The sequence below is a fragment of the Aegilops tauschii genome, chromosome 7 (assembly GCF_002575655.3).
Source record: "Aegilops tauschii subsp. strangulata cultivar AL8/78 chromosome 7, Aet v6.0, whole genome shotgun sequence".
In the NCBI taxonomy this organism is placed as follows: domain Eukaryota; kingdom Viridiplantae; phylum Streptophyta; class Magnoliopsida; order Poales; family Poaceae; genus Aegilops; species Aegilops tauschii.
In genome coordinates, this window is record NC_053041.3 from 143,189,956 (window position 1) to 143,204,683 (window position 14,728).

The 14,728-nt window shown below is 43.0% G+C and overlaps 2 non-coding genes and 1 pseudogene across 2 annotated transcripts; 1 reads left to right on the top strand and 2 right to left on the bottom strand.

Annotated features, from left to right (window-relative positions):
• Positions 1–1,381: 1,381 nt before the first annotated feature.
• TRNAA-UGC (transfer RNA alanine (anticodon UGC)) lies at positions 1,382–1,454 on the bottom strand. The gene has a single exon. It is a non-coding gene; the product is annotated as a tRNA-Ala (tRNA).
• Positions 1,455–1,750: 296 nt separating this feature from the next.
• LOC120970102 (small nucleolar RNA Z279/snoR105/snoR108) lies at positions 1,751–1,854 on the top strand. The gene has a single exon (XR_005764848.1). It is a non-coding gene; the product is annotated as a small nucleolar RNA Z279/snoR105/snoR108 (small nucleolar RNA).
• A 1,899-nt stretch (positions 1,855–3,753) lies between these two features.
• On the bottom strand, positions 3,754–11,999 carry LOC109745957 (uncharacterized; annotated as a pseudogene).
• Positions 12,000–14,728: the final 2,729 nt, after the last annotated feature.

A 14,728-nucleotide genomic window follows, 5' to 3' on the forward strand; every position in this document is an offset into this window, starting at 1 on the left:
GATGACCCTTCTTGCGACAAAACCACAATGCGGTTATGCCTCTAAGTCGTGCCTCGACACGTGGGAGATATAGCCGCATCGTGGGCGTTACACCCGTTGGTGATCAACGACCTGGAAGAGGAAGGTGATTTGAAGCGGTTGCTGGCAGTTAAAGTTCTGCACCGCACGTTACTCCATGTCCGGACGATCTCCATCGTTTTACACCCGGCCTAGGGCAACCCAAGGGACTTGATTGCTCGGTCGCTGAAAAAAAACATGTTTGTTGAAGAGTTCAAAACCAAGCGGGTCGTGATCATGTTTGGGAGGGCTCGCCATGGCATATTAGCAAGAACACCATGATCTTAGAGGAATTTGAGTCGCACATGCAGCCGTGTTGACAAGCGAGACCCACACATGTTATTGAGGAGCTTCTGCTCAAAAGACATGACAGAAAAGGTAAGGAAAAAATAATCCCACGGCAAGTGTTGTCAGCAATCTACAAATCTTGCTAGATATGATTCAATCTACAAATATTGCTAGATATGATTTGAGGAAGTAAGGAAAAATGCTTCAACAATGGCGCAGTAATTAGTATGGAGCGCGGGAGACTATGTTTGGTTAGGCCAGTCCAATGGTCTCCTGTTCAGTCTTCAGAGTTTCCCCTAAAAATGAAGTGATTTTTTCCTTTAAAAAATGAAATAAACTATTTAATTAAGGCCCAGATAAACCAGAAGAAACAAAAAAGAAATGAAGATGCAGGAGACTATGTTTGTTTAGGTCAGTCCAATGATCTTTTGTTCGTCGATGTAAACATTGTGACGGTTAATAAAAAGCTTCAGAGTTTCCCTAAAAAAATGAAGTGAATTGTTTCTCCCTAAAAAATGAAATGAATTGTTTAATTAAGGCCCAGATAAACCAGAAGAAACAAAGAAAACATTGTGACGGTTAAGAGAAAGCTTCAACGTTTCCCTAAAAAATGAAGTGAATTGTTTCTCCCTAAAAAAATGAAAGGAATTGTTTAATTAAGGCACAGATAAACCAGAAGAAACAAAGAAAACATTGTGACCGGTAATAAAAAGCTTCAGAGTTCCCCTAAAAAATGAAGTGAATTGTTTCTCCCTAAAAAATGAAATGAATTGTTTAATTAAGGCCCAGATAAACCAGAAGAAACAAAGAAAACATTGTGACGGTTAAGAGAAAGCTTCAACGTTTCCCTAAAAAATGAAGTGAATTGTTTCTCCCTAAAAAAATGAAAGGAATTGTTTAATTAAGGCCTAGATAAACCAGAAGAAACAAAGAAAACATTGTGACGGTTAATAAAAAGCTTCAGAGTTCCCCTAAAAAAATGAAGTGAATTGTTTAATTAAGGCCCAGATAAACCAAAAGAAACAAAAAAAAAGAATGGAGATGCGGGGGATCGAACCCCGTGCCTCCCGCATGCAAAGCGGGCGCTCTACCATTTGAGCTACATCCCCTTTGTTGAATTTTTAGATCTTAATCTATAAACCCTGTTATTTCTGCAACGTGAAGGCTAACAAGCGTGGGCTAAATGTTTTACCTAATGACCGGCCCACTTGTGTACGCCTGACGGCCCGTGGCAGGTTTAAGAATTGGCCTCCTCAAAAGTTGTCCAGCAGCGAGGGACCGAGGGTTCAGCGAGGCTGCAGACATATTAGTCCCACCTCGGCCGGAGGGAGTGAGCGCGTTGAGGGGAGGTCTTTAAGAAGGGACGAGGCGCGACTGGTAAAAGCATGATCCTTCAGGCAGCAATGGGAAATGAGGAGTGGTACACGCTCGCTAATTATGCGAGAGCGGTGCCCGCCCCAATAAGCCTGTTACGACACTGGGCATCCCCGTGATTTACCATCTGATCCTGAATGCAGAATTTAAATTATATCTTCTTTAAAAAAAAATCAGTTATTTTGGGTCTTGGTTTTGTTTTGCCTATATTTTTATCTACTTCTTAGTTGGACTTGGTTTGCATTTTTGTTTCGGTCCCCAAAGTTTGATTTGAATTTTCTTGTTTGCTGAACTTTTTCTTTTTTGGTTGAGACCGGAAACATTGTGGTGGCTGTCCTATGCATCGCCTGCCGGCTGATGAGGCCGCTGGTTGCATCGCTGAGATGGGTTCGTAGCAGCACCCAACCACAAGTTCCGAAAGACTGTTCTTGAGGATCCCAACAAAAAAACCGGTACTCGCGCGCAAAAAAAAAGAAAAACCTAGTGATGGTACTTTAGAACGCATTTTTGAGCTCTGAATTTTTTTTCCTTTTTACCATGGCTTCCACCAATGCGATGTGTCATAACAAAACATTGCAATCACCCTAAACATTTCGTAAACTTTGCCAAAAGAACAGAATATTTTGAAATTATTTTCTACTTTTTTAATTTTACTATTCATGCCAGGAGCATTTGAGCTTGAGAAGGTACTTCCGCTATAGAACCAGCTTTACAACGACAAAGCGAACAACGGTGCGGCAAGACGCACTTTTCTTCTAGTACAGCTTTCTTTATGGCGAGTCCCCATCTTCTTTTGATTTTGGACGAGGCTTCAGTGTTCACCGTTACACCATAACCCAAAGCAAGAGACATGGTACGATCACGTAATACGCAACGGCGGCGACGGGAGTCGGTGGCACGAGCACGGAAGAAGCAGACTCGTTGTAGTAGGGAAGGTAGCCGATCGGAGGCGCTTGGTAGTACGGCTGCTGAGGCGTGTTTTGGCCGCCGCAGCAAACGGGTGTCACCGGCGGGCACGGCGCCTGCATGCCCGGGGAGGGCGGTGTCCTCGACGGCTGCGACGGCGGAGGGCCGCCGTAGATCGGCAGCGGCTGCGGCGGCGGCTGGCATCCGGCGCCGTTGCACAGGCCTTGAGCCGTGGTGGCGTTGCCGCCTGCGGTGTCGCCGGTCTCAGATGCTGCTGCTGCCACAGCCGCGCTTGCAAGCAGCAAGGCGTGCAGCAAGAGAAGCGTCATGGTGTTGGATGTTGCCGTAGTTGTTGTTGGATATCCTTTGGGGTCCGTGGGTTGCGGTGGAGGGTAATATAATCGGTCTGGGTGTAGAGGTAGGGCTGCATGCACCGTGACACATGGGGAGCCATGTGTTGGAGGCTGAGGTGCCCTACGCTAGCTTATGGATATGGAGACAATGGCCGCTCGTCTCTTCTCAAAGGTCAGCTTGGAGATAACTGGACATACACGAGTGCGCACGTAGCAGCAGTTTCCAGCAAGATTCAAGGGAAAAAACAAAAGTAGTTTCCAGTTCTATTATATCGATTCAACGTGTGTGGATACTGGGGCTACACCATGACTATCTTCACCTACGTCAGCCACCTTGTCATAGTGCAATCGCAGTTTCGGTGCCTACCATACTTTTCCAACAAAAACGTGAGATTCTCCCCACAAGAAACACGAATTTAGCATATCCAACACAAAAAACGTATTGTGTTGGATGTGCTAAACTCGTGTTTTTTGTGCTAAACACAAAAGGCAGCTTTGCAAATAACTGCTTACATCCAACACTGTCCTAAGATCATCGGTTCAGTACTTCAGTTTCAACACAAGAGCATATGAACAGTTATTTGTAAAGTTGATTCTTCTAATACTCCCGAAAATCACGAGTGATCACCCTGAGATTTCCAGATAATTGACGAATAAATCACATGACATTTTTTATTGTTGTCAAAAATCAACAACGAGCAATCTGGCAGCAAGTACATAAGCCGAACCAGATCGATAAAAAAAGGACTGCCGCAGGGAACCAACAGGAGGGGAAAAGTGAAGCAGAACCTGCAAAATTCCTGAGTACCCCAAATATTGCGGGCATAGAGAGTTAACTGACGCCTCAAGAATTCTCAGTGTTTAGCCTCCTACTTGGTGAAACACCAAATCTTGCATCATACTGTGATCTGGTGACATCGTACGGTCAAGCAACAAGTTTAACAGCTTCTGTTCCAGAGACAAGTGTGTCTTCTACAAATGGTATGGTCTTCCATACTTTTAATCCTACTGGCGCTGGACTATTTTCAGGACCTGAAACATATATACATCAATAGTAAATGGAGTGACTGAAAGAACGAAGATAACCAAACTCTTTGTCCCCAGGCTGGCAATACAAACCTTGACATCTTGAGTCAGCCTCCAAACAAACTGCCATGTAATGAGAACTATTTAGCTCCGCGAGTGCAAATAGCCAATCCTCAGACAGGTGATCACACCCAGAGTTGGAATCGTTACATACTTTCAATGCCTGGGAAATCCAACAAGAGTCAAGGCAGATCAAAATATAATTTGCAATAACCTAATGCGCCTGATTTCTGTGATGTCCTATGATGCAATAAAACCAGATACTTTTCCTTAAAAGTAAATCAATATAGGACGGTATTCCCATCCAAAAGCCAAAAAAGGGGATAGGCATCTACCATTGAGTTGGTGTGCAGGCAATGGCTCGATTGTGTCGGCGTGATTGCACAGCACATGGTAGACCTCACGCGTGTAATATTAATTTCTGCTTTCTTCTTATTTTGCTTTCTTATTTGGAGATTTACCCCGTTATTTTTCTATTGAAATATTGATTTCTGCTAGTAAATATGTGACACTTCTGTGAAATTTGAGAATTTATTGTGAATCTTGCATGGAACCATGAAGTGTGAAACACATCTGAGAAATGATAAAGGAAATGTCAAACAACCGCAAGGCTTTCTTAAATTTACTCCCTCCGTCCTTGAAAGAGTGTACTTCCAACTTTGTTGGAGGGTCAAACTATCTTAAAGTTTGAACGAATTTGTGCAAAAATATATCAATGATTGTGAAACCAAATTGGTATATGACGAAAATATATTTTATCATGAATCTAATGCTACTAATTTGATGGCATAAATGTTGGTCTATTATTGTATAAATACGGTCAAACATAAAATTGTTTGACTTTCCAATAAAGTTGGAAGTACACTCTTTCAAGGACGGAGGGAGTATTGGATTGGTTCAGATCCATATGAAATGTATTGAATTGTTTTGTGAAACTTAGTTTGGAGTACGACAAAACCTGATTAACCTACTGCAGAACACGTCAAAATGTGCAAAACATGTGTGAAACTTCTATTGAATATTTTGGAACATGGTGGATCCAGTGCAGTGAGAAAACAAGGTTGACAGGATATGTGTGAGAGAGTGGCAGACATTTCAACCGCTGACAGATATGGACAAAATAGAGGGTGAGATGCTATCCCAGTTGTTTTATGAACCAACGGTATACCGTCCCATAGCAGCACTCTTAAAATTTTCTTAACATGACATCTGACCATTGGTTCTGAAGCTCCCTCACACATGTATTATATGTTAAAAAAACAACAAAGGGGGAATGTCGAAACTACATTACCTTAGAAACCCGAATTCCCTTGCTTGTTTCTAACTTGATTGAAAATTCATTGAGTGGAGCGCCTGACAAACCCAATCCAAGAGCCTTTACATATGCTTCCTATAAATTTAGATATCAATAATGCTTCCATGTAAGCAATTTATTTTGCAACATCGTATCAGTAACCAGAATTGTGAATACTTAATTCAAAATAGGGCAATATTTGGTGCAAATTCTTCTCATAACATTCCTTTTTGGCAAGTGGACCATTCATAAGATGCCCATACGTGTGCTTCAATTTGATTTATTAAACACAACTATATGTGGTGCAGCAAGTTAGCACTAGGTACATGTATTAAACCTAAATTCTATAGCAAAGAACAACAAAGTCAACTAGGAGAATGAGGTAAGTTCTATTTATTTTTTGATTCAGATATTTTAATGATTGATTAATATCGCAAGTGCATAAAATTAATTTGTGTTCTAGCATTCCTCTTGTCCAAAGATACGAGTTGTTTACTATCATAATCCTGAAATCATGTGTTTTTGTTCAGTATTGTCATTAAACGGCCTAAATAATGCATGCTTGGATGGGTCACATTAAAAGTGATGTATACACACTACCTACTAACTATTTTATGCATAGCGTGTTTTAACTGTTTAGGTGATATCTTAGACTATGTGATGGAGCAGTTGATATATTCTAGCCTTGTAGTAAGAAATACCATAACTTCTCAATGTTCTACACAATGTACCGTGCAATGAAGTGCTTGCATACGAAAGGGCTATATAGTAGAGGGCTAAAGAGAGCCTCACTAACTTTAAGAGTCCATAGTTTGAAGAATTCCTTTTCCTGAGCATACGAATCAGAAATCTCAGCGAGATAATCAGCTTCCGAAGCGGTGAAAAACGACGAGCAAGAGATAAAATACTCTTGGTTGTCTTCCGCTTCTTTTCTTCAATATCGATGCCAATCTGAAACAGGGTATAATATAGCAATATCAACTGAATAACTTCCACAGAAACAGAAACATGGTCGTGTCTTTCTCACTTATAGCTGTCACAGGAACAAAGAACATACATTAGCATCCATGGCAATGCCACAGGCAATCAAAGAACTAGTGTGTGAAATGTTGAAACGCAAGGGTAGCTCCACAGTATCATCAGATGGCCACAATATCTGATCAAACATGGAAAAAAAGGCATGTTAGTTACATGGCTTGAAGTTGCCGAAAAAAGAACCACTGAAGCCTAACCTCTTACCTCAGGTTTGCGAAATTTGTTGTACTTAAACGCAAATGACCTCGGATCGATTTTAGAATCTGTATCTAGTCTAGTTTAAAAAAATGGCAATAAGCAATAGCATATCAATATTCCTGTTCCACTATTAGTAACAACAAACAAAACAAGAATATGTTCCAATTGTTGACAAGATAAAATGCTGACAAATTCAAACATGGAGCAGCGTGCCAAGCTTCCGTGTTATTACAAGTCAAAAGGCAGATGGTTTCATTCTCCATTTTTATGATTATTTACGAGAACTGCATATGCATCATAAAGTGATTGTACACCTAATAGGTCCTAAAGTGTTACCTGAGAAAAGAAAAAGCCATGCGTGGATGCAAGAGGTCAAAAGTTACATTGTTCATCTTGAATCATATGTTCTCCATATATTTAAGACAGATGAATGCACGAATGGAAGTCATGCACCTATATACAGGCAAAAGTTCAAAGGGAATAACTCATGGTCTCATTGCATCTAAAGCAATAAATTGCATAAAACAGCTGAATCTCTCCAGAAATATTAAACTGTTTTTGTTACAACAATACCGAGTTGTCCCCATAATTACAGTATATAGACTAAGAAAAGTTTTTTTATAGTTACCACCACCCAAGGAGAGGATCCTATGTGTTGTTAATTGTAAGCAATGTACACTAGTGAATCTAACATCAGCAGCCAATTTCCCTAACTCCTACTAACAAGAATATAGCAACACGGTATTTTGAATGATAGAAACAGGAATGAAACTTCAATTAAACATGACCGACAGTGCAATAGGCAGTTGGTGATTACATACATCTTGAGAGGGTGGTGCGCTTCAATGCACATGACAGCATAGCATGTTTCCGCAACGTTGTTTCATTTATAGAGTCAGCATACTCTTTTTCAGCAGGAGAAAGGAGCTTTTTATACATCTCTAGTTGGGACTGATCATTCAGCTCACCAGGGCAAAGATACCAAACATGCACCTCTCTACAAAAGAGATAAACACATAAACTAATGTCCTCAAAATATTCTAATGCACCAAACAACTATTACAAGAAAGAAAAATCAACCATTTGTAAATGTACAAGAGTATAGTCTCGTTACGTACAGGCTTAGCCCAACCCCAGAGAACGCCGAACCATCAAAAGCTAAATAAAGGAATATAGTGGGGAGATGCACATATCGGGGAGTATAGTGGAATTAACATTTTCAAAGATAAAAATAAAGGAATGCACTAGAGCGTGACGGCCGGTAATGTTGCCAAATCATGGATGATGTCATGATGATGCAAGAATCGCTGCAGCGACGTGTAATCGGACAGAGCAGGCTGCATCACACTTTGGGACAGTGCAGTGAACGTTTGAGCCATAAAATTAATTCCAGTAAAATAAAACCCGATACTCCCTGATAATTCTGGGCCAGAAGTCCCTTCAGTGAATGCCCAGCACCAGCCCAAATGAAATCCGCAAACTACAGCCCTAGCAAACAATCGTTGTTCCTCCAAAAAAAAGGCAAAGAATAGTCTCATCCTCTAACAATTGGTTCGGGGCCGTCTATGTCACATCTAGATGTGAGATAATATCTCACATCTAAGTATGATGTCAGCGCCACCTTTTTTTCCCCTGTTTATCCTTTTTGTTTGATTTTAATTTGTCAATGCCGAAAACTAAAAACCTGCTCACCCTGCGTCCTTCTTGTGTGGCTGGCCTGTACGCAAATCTGGTCACTAGCTCCCTAAAAACAATCTGGTCGCTAGCTACCCGTATAAAAACTGATCGCTAGCTTTTTCCGAAAGAAAATTGATCGGTAGTGCTAACATCGATTTGTTAACTGTTGCGTCCGATCGTTATACATTACAAGTACATCTCTCAGAACTAGCTTCTAGGCTACTAACGATTTTATTTTGTCTTTTGGTTTTTGCGTTTTTCACTATTATTATTTTATAATTAATTTTCAGTAAGGAACAAAGTTTGGTGAAAACATGTTCACGAATTTACATAATTTGTTTAAATTATAAAAATGTTAATGATTGCCAAAAAAATCTAATGTACGGTGAACAATCCTTTAACATATGATGATCATGTTTTGAACACCCACAATTTTTTTTGCAATATACAATGAAAATTCTTTTTTGATATATGGTGAACCTTTTTATATATGATGAGCTAAAAGCAAACTTTTTTATATACATTGAACTAAAAGCAAACAGGAAAAAACAAAAAAATTGAGAAAACCAAATAGAGAAAATAGATAAAAAAGAAGAGAACAAAATTTTGAACACATTTAGATTTGTTTTAGAAAATTGAGAAACACCAACAATTTTGGAAAAATTAACAAATTTACATATTTGAAACATTTATTGAAACTTGTGAATTTATGGAAAAAGAATCATAAAAATGAGAACAATTTTTGAAAAATAGAAAAATTAAAAGCAGAGGAAAACCATTGAAGAAAAATGAAACATAAAAAACATAAAGAAACAAAACAAAAAACGTATCCTAGCTATTTGGGTCGGCTCATCTATAGTATGTTCGCTGACGAGGGTGGACTTGCAGCTAGGACAAAAAAAGGTCGGACCCCATATGGAAAATCGAGGATGGACTCTCAATTGGGAATAAAAAAGGTCGGGCCCTAGTTGCGAGTCGAGTTTGGACTTGCAACTGGGACCAAAAAGGTTGGACCCCAGTTACGAATCAAGGGTGGAGTTGCAACTGGGACAACAAAAGGTCGAGCCCCAGTTGCGTGTCGACGGTGGAATTGCAACTGGGAAAAAAGGTCGGGTCCTAGTTGCGAATCTAGGGTGGTAATTGGGACTAAAAATGGTCAGGCCCCAGTTGCGAGCCGAGGGTGGACTTGCAACTCAGACAAAAAAGATTGAGCTCTAGTTGCGAGTCGAGGGTGGACTTGCAACTCGGACAAAAAAGGTTGGGCCCCAGTTGCGAGTCGGGGGTGGACTTGTAAGTCAGACAAAAACGGTTGGGCCCTAGTTGCGAGTAAAGGGTGGACTTGCAACTCGGACAAAAAAAGGTTGGGCCCCAGTTGCGAGTCGAGTGTGAACTTGCAACTCAGACAAAAAAAAGGTTGGGCCCTAGTTGCGAGTATAGGGTCGACTTGCAACTCGTCAAAGGTTGGCCCCCAGTTGCGAGTCGAAGGTGGACTTGCAACTTGGAAAAAAAGTCTAGCCCCATTTGTGTCGAGAGCGGGCTTGCAATTAAGACAAAAATGGTTGGGGCCCAATTAAGAATCGAGGGTGGACTTTCAACTGGGCCAAAAAAGGTCGGAGCCCCGTCGTGAGTCAAGGGTAGACTTGCAATTAGGATAAAAAGTGTCGAGACCCGGTTGTGAGTCGAGAGTGCAATTGCAGCAGGGAAAAAGGTCAGGCCCTAGTTGCGACTCGAGGGTGGACATGGAACTCGTACAAAAAAGGCTAGACTCCAGTTGCGAGTTGAGGGTGGACTTGCAACTGGGACAAAAAAAGGTCAGGTCCTAGTTACAAGTCGATGGGGGTATTGCAACTGGGACAAAAAAGTTCGGGCCCCAATTGCGAGTCGAGGGGTGCACTTGCAACTATAAAAAAAAGTCAGACCCCAGTTGCGAGTCGACGGTCGACTCGCAACTAGGAAAAAAAGGTTGGGCCCCAGTTGCAAGTCAAGAGCGGAGTTGCAACTCGTTCAAAAAACGTTGGGCCCCAGTTGCGAGTTGAGGACGTACTTGCAACTGGGACAAAAAAGGTCAAACCCCAGTCGCGAGTCGAGGGCCGACAAAAGCGGAGCCGAACATGACTGAGCCAACAACAGGATACACAATAAACAAACAACAACAAGCGGGGCGGAAGGTAGAGTGCTTTCATGCAAATTACGAGAATTAAATTAAACATGAACTAAAAAGAACTTATAGAATTTTAAAAATCATGAATTTAAAAGACCAAAAAAGAAAACAAAAAACAAAAGTTTTAAAACCAAAAATGAAAAAAAAACAAATAAGGAAAAAACAAACAAGGAAAAATAAACAAATCTTATAGCAAAGTTTATCATATGAAAATGCACTTATATGTGAGGTACTATTTCACATCCAGATGTGAAATAGCAAACCTGATGCAACAAACATTGACAAGCGAGGCCAAAAGATAGAGTGCTTGCATGAAAATGGCAGAAACTAAATCAAACAATGACAAACTTAGACGAGACAGCACTTAAAATGTTGAGAATTTAAAACATACTTATGAAATTGCTCGCCCCAAAGCACACTGAAAACAAAAACAAAAGCGGTCCACTCTCCACACGGACGCATACATAAAAAACCGGCCTAGTCCGGGCCCAGACACAGACAAAAAGGCCAGCGCACCTCTCTCTCTCTCACACACACACACGGAAGGAAGTCACGCGCAAACAATGATCACAAAATTTGCACAAAAAAGCTTTAGATCGTATGGTGAGAAAACTATATCTCATCTAAATATGTCTTAGCAAATCTGAAAACATGAATTCAAAAAAAGAAAAAGAGAAAATAAAAACAAAAAACAAAAACAAAAAACAAAAAACAAAAAACAAAAACAAAAAAAGAATAGAGAGTCAAGAAGGCAGGCGCCAGACCCTTCTTTTATGAGTGGAGCAAGCCACCACCACATCTATCTGGTCGCTTTCTCCTTTGTACTTGTGCGGCTTGTAGATGGGTCAAAAGTCAAAGAGAAGTGAGAAGATAGAAATGAACAAAGGGAATCAAAAATAAAAAAGACAAAGTACTCTGCCTGTCATTTAACTTCCTCGCAGCAACCGAGTAGAAAACGCACACGAAAAACAAAGCCCAAGCATACGCATGGACAATGGGCCAAACAAAAAACAAACAACGTACGCGGCACACATGAGCTGAAGGAAACGAAACAACGGCGACACGGGACGCAGCGCACTCATAAATAATCAGGTATAGATCGAACGGTTCTAGGCTTAGATGTGAGATAATATATTACATCTAGATGTGAAATAGCAAAACTGCAATTATATTTGTTCAATGTTCATGTACTATCTTGTCTGTCATGCCCATAAGAAATTAAAGACCGTACATATTTGACATTTAGTGAACAAGACAGGCTATGGAATAGCAGCTAAGAAGCTAGCAACATCTTCGCATCCTCTAAAACATTGACTAGTATAATGTACTCCGTATTTCAAATACACGTAATGGAAAATGCCATATCGCCATACACTGATACACATATGCATCTAGCAACATAGCCGTACTCAGGCTCCGCAAAACTATAACCTGTAAGACAAAGAAACGAAGGGGGAGAAGGGGCGTACCTTCTGGAATGCAGAGGAGGCGCGGGCGGGAGGGGCGCGAAGAGGCGCCTGCTGGGAATCCCCAGCGTCCTCGGAGGAGGCGGGGGCGGTGGTAGAGGCATCGCGCGGCAGCGGGGGAGGTGGCGGTGCATGCTGCTTGGCCTCTGCCGTCCGGTTTGGCTTGTAGCGGGGGCGTCGGCGGGTCGATGGCTCGACCGCAGTGCAGATTACGGACAGGGGGCGGCGGGGAGAAGCGGCTCGGCGGCGGCGCAACTCCAGAGGCAGGGTGCGTGGGAAATTCAGGATGACGGAGTAATATAGGTGGTAACATCACACATCTCTAGGCAAAACAGATGATGTGACGGGTAATTAAAGAGGAAAGAGAGGCATGTGATAACATAGCTAGTTACTGTAATATCACACATATCAAGATAAGATGAGTCTACAACCTAAAAAAGAAGTGTTGCATAACACCACACATATGTTACTCCCCACTATAGACGTATTAACATAGACTAGTAACATTTGCATGTTACTAGTCTAAGTTACTACCCATTGTAACTAGTCTAACTAGTAATCCAATGTAATTTATTACGCTCTCCATACCATAAGATAGGGGGCTGCTACAAATCATCTGGATGATTAAAGGAGAACTTAAGCCGCCCCCACAGCCGTTAGATGCGCCCATCACAATCGTCGCTTGGTCGTTGCAGATCCCGCATCGCTCGCCCGCACTTCGCCCCGTTCACATCGGGGCAGTTGGTCACCGCTTGCCTCCGACCGTGTCCTCCGTTGGCCGTCGATCGTCGATGATGCTACAAAGCAACACACATGACATCTCCCATGTGTGCTGCAACAACCGCCGCCGTCAAAGTGCTTCATCGCAGCACCGGGGCGCCGCCGGCGGCCGCCGGCGGCCGCTCCATTGCAGCGCCCGGAGTCGCCGGCGAACGCTCCATTGCAGCGCCGGCAGCCGTCGTCGAGCCCTTCATTGCAGCGCCAGGAGTCGTCGGTGACCGCTCCATTGCAGCGCTGGCAGCCGCCGCCGATCGCTCCATTGCAGCGCTGGGAGTTGCCGGTGACCGCTCCATTGCAGCGTCGGGAGCTCCGTCGCAACGCCGGGAGTCGCCAGTGATCGCTCCATTGCAGCGCCCGGAGAAACTATCGCATCCCCACAAGCCGCCAGCGAGCGCTGCATCCTCGATGGTTGTCTCATTGCAGCATCCAAATTTCCTCCAGCGACTGTCGTTGCCCCGTGCAGCAACTGCAGCGAGCGGTGGCCGTCCTTTTGATTTGCAGCAGCGGGCAGGAGTAGCACATGCAGAAAAAAGACGATGGTTTTCCTCCTGAAGGTGCACACGAATGGAGAGCAGAAATCTTCCTACAGCGGCGGCCATGGACTTGTTGGCGTTTACTCTGATCTAGAGGAAGGTGAGGGCAAAGGATAGAGGAAAAATCAACGGAGGAAGACGAAGGATAGGGGAGACGAGAAGAAAACTAGTGGCTGTGCGGTTCGCTGTGTGGGGATAACGAAGAGAGATAGTTGCGCGTGGGCCCAGGCCATGGGACGCGTGTCGATCGCTCGAGCTGGCTTACGCGTCGTGTGGATCAGCCGGATGAAAAGGAACGTTTCCCCATAATATATGTGTTTTTGAAACGGAGGGAGTACTATATATACTTATTTTGAAAGAGGCCTCCATTATATCGGTAATTGTGTAACCTCCGGCGACTATGGGGATTTAGGTTGTGCGCCATTGTAACCCCCTTCCACCGTGTCTCCTCCCCATCGATGTTTCCGCTGGCCTTCGGCACGCATTGTCGACGGCACCCCTCCACCTTTGGCTTCGGGTGAAAATTTTGGTCTAATCTTCTAAGCCGAGCGGCAGTGGCATGTTGGTGTCCTTTCCCCCTTGAAGGAACCGTTCCAGGAGATCTGCTCTCTACGGAGTCGCTGCAAGGCCAGGTCCATCGGACAGGGCCAACCATCGCCCACCTCCGCCCATGTCTTGCGCCAGGGGAGGGGGTTGAGGATGCTCTCTACTTCTACATTGGATGGTTGGTGGCGATATGGTAGTCTGTCGATGGTGGGCGATGTGGATCCTGGGATGTCAGGTTTATGACCCTGGATGGCGGCTTGCACGGTTGGCTCTCTACCGAGCAACGCGAAGATAGTGTTGGTTATTGATACATCTCCATCGTATTAGGCCACCTAGCACGACCACAAGCACCGAAGCGAGCTGAAGATGCGCCGTCGTCATCGCCTCTCCCTCGCGGGAGCCGAAAACAACTTGTTGTAGTAGACAGTTGGGAAGTCGTCATGCCAAGGCCTCATAGGACCAATGCACCAGAACAGTAACCACCACCAATGAAGAGAAAGTTGTTATTTTATATTTCCTTATATCATGATAAATGTTTATTATTCATGCTAAAATTGTATTAACCGGAAACTTGATACATGTGTGGATATATAGACAAAACACAGTGTCCCTAGTAAGCCTCTACTAGACTAGCTCGTTAATCAAAGATGGTCAAGTTTCCTAACCATAGACATGTGTTGTCATTTGATGAACGAGATCACATCATTAGGAGAATGATGTGATGGACAAGACCCATCCGTTAGCTTAGCATAATGATCGTTAAGTTTTATTGCTATTGCTTTCTTCATGACTTATACATATTCCTTTGACTATGAGATTATGCAACTCCCGGATACGGGAGGAATACCTTGTGTGCTATCAAACGTCACAACGTAACTGAGTGATTATAAAGATGCTCTACAGGTATCTCCGAAGGTGTTTGTTGGGTTGGCATAGATCGAGATTAGGATTTGTCACCGAGTATCGGAGAGGTA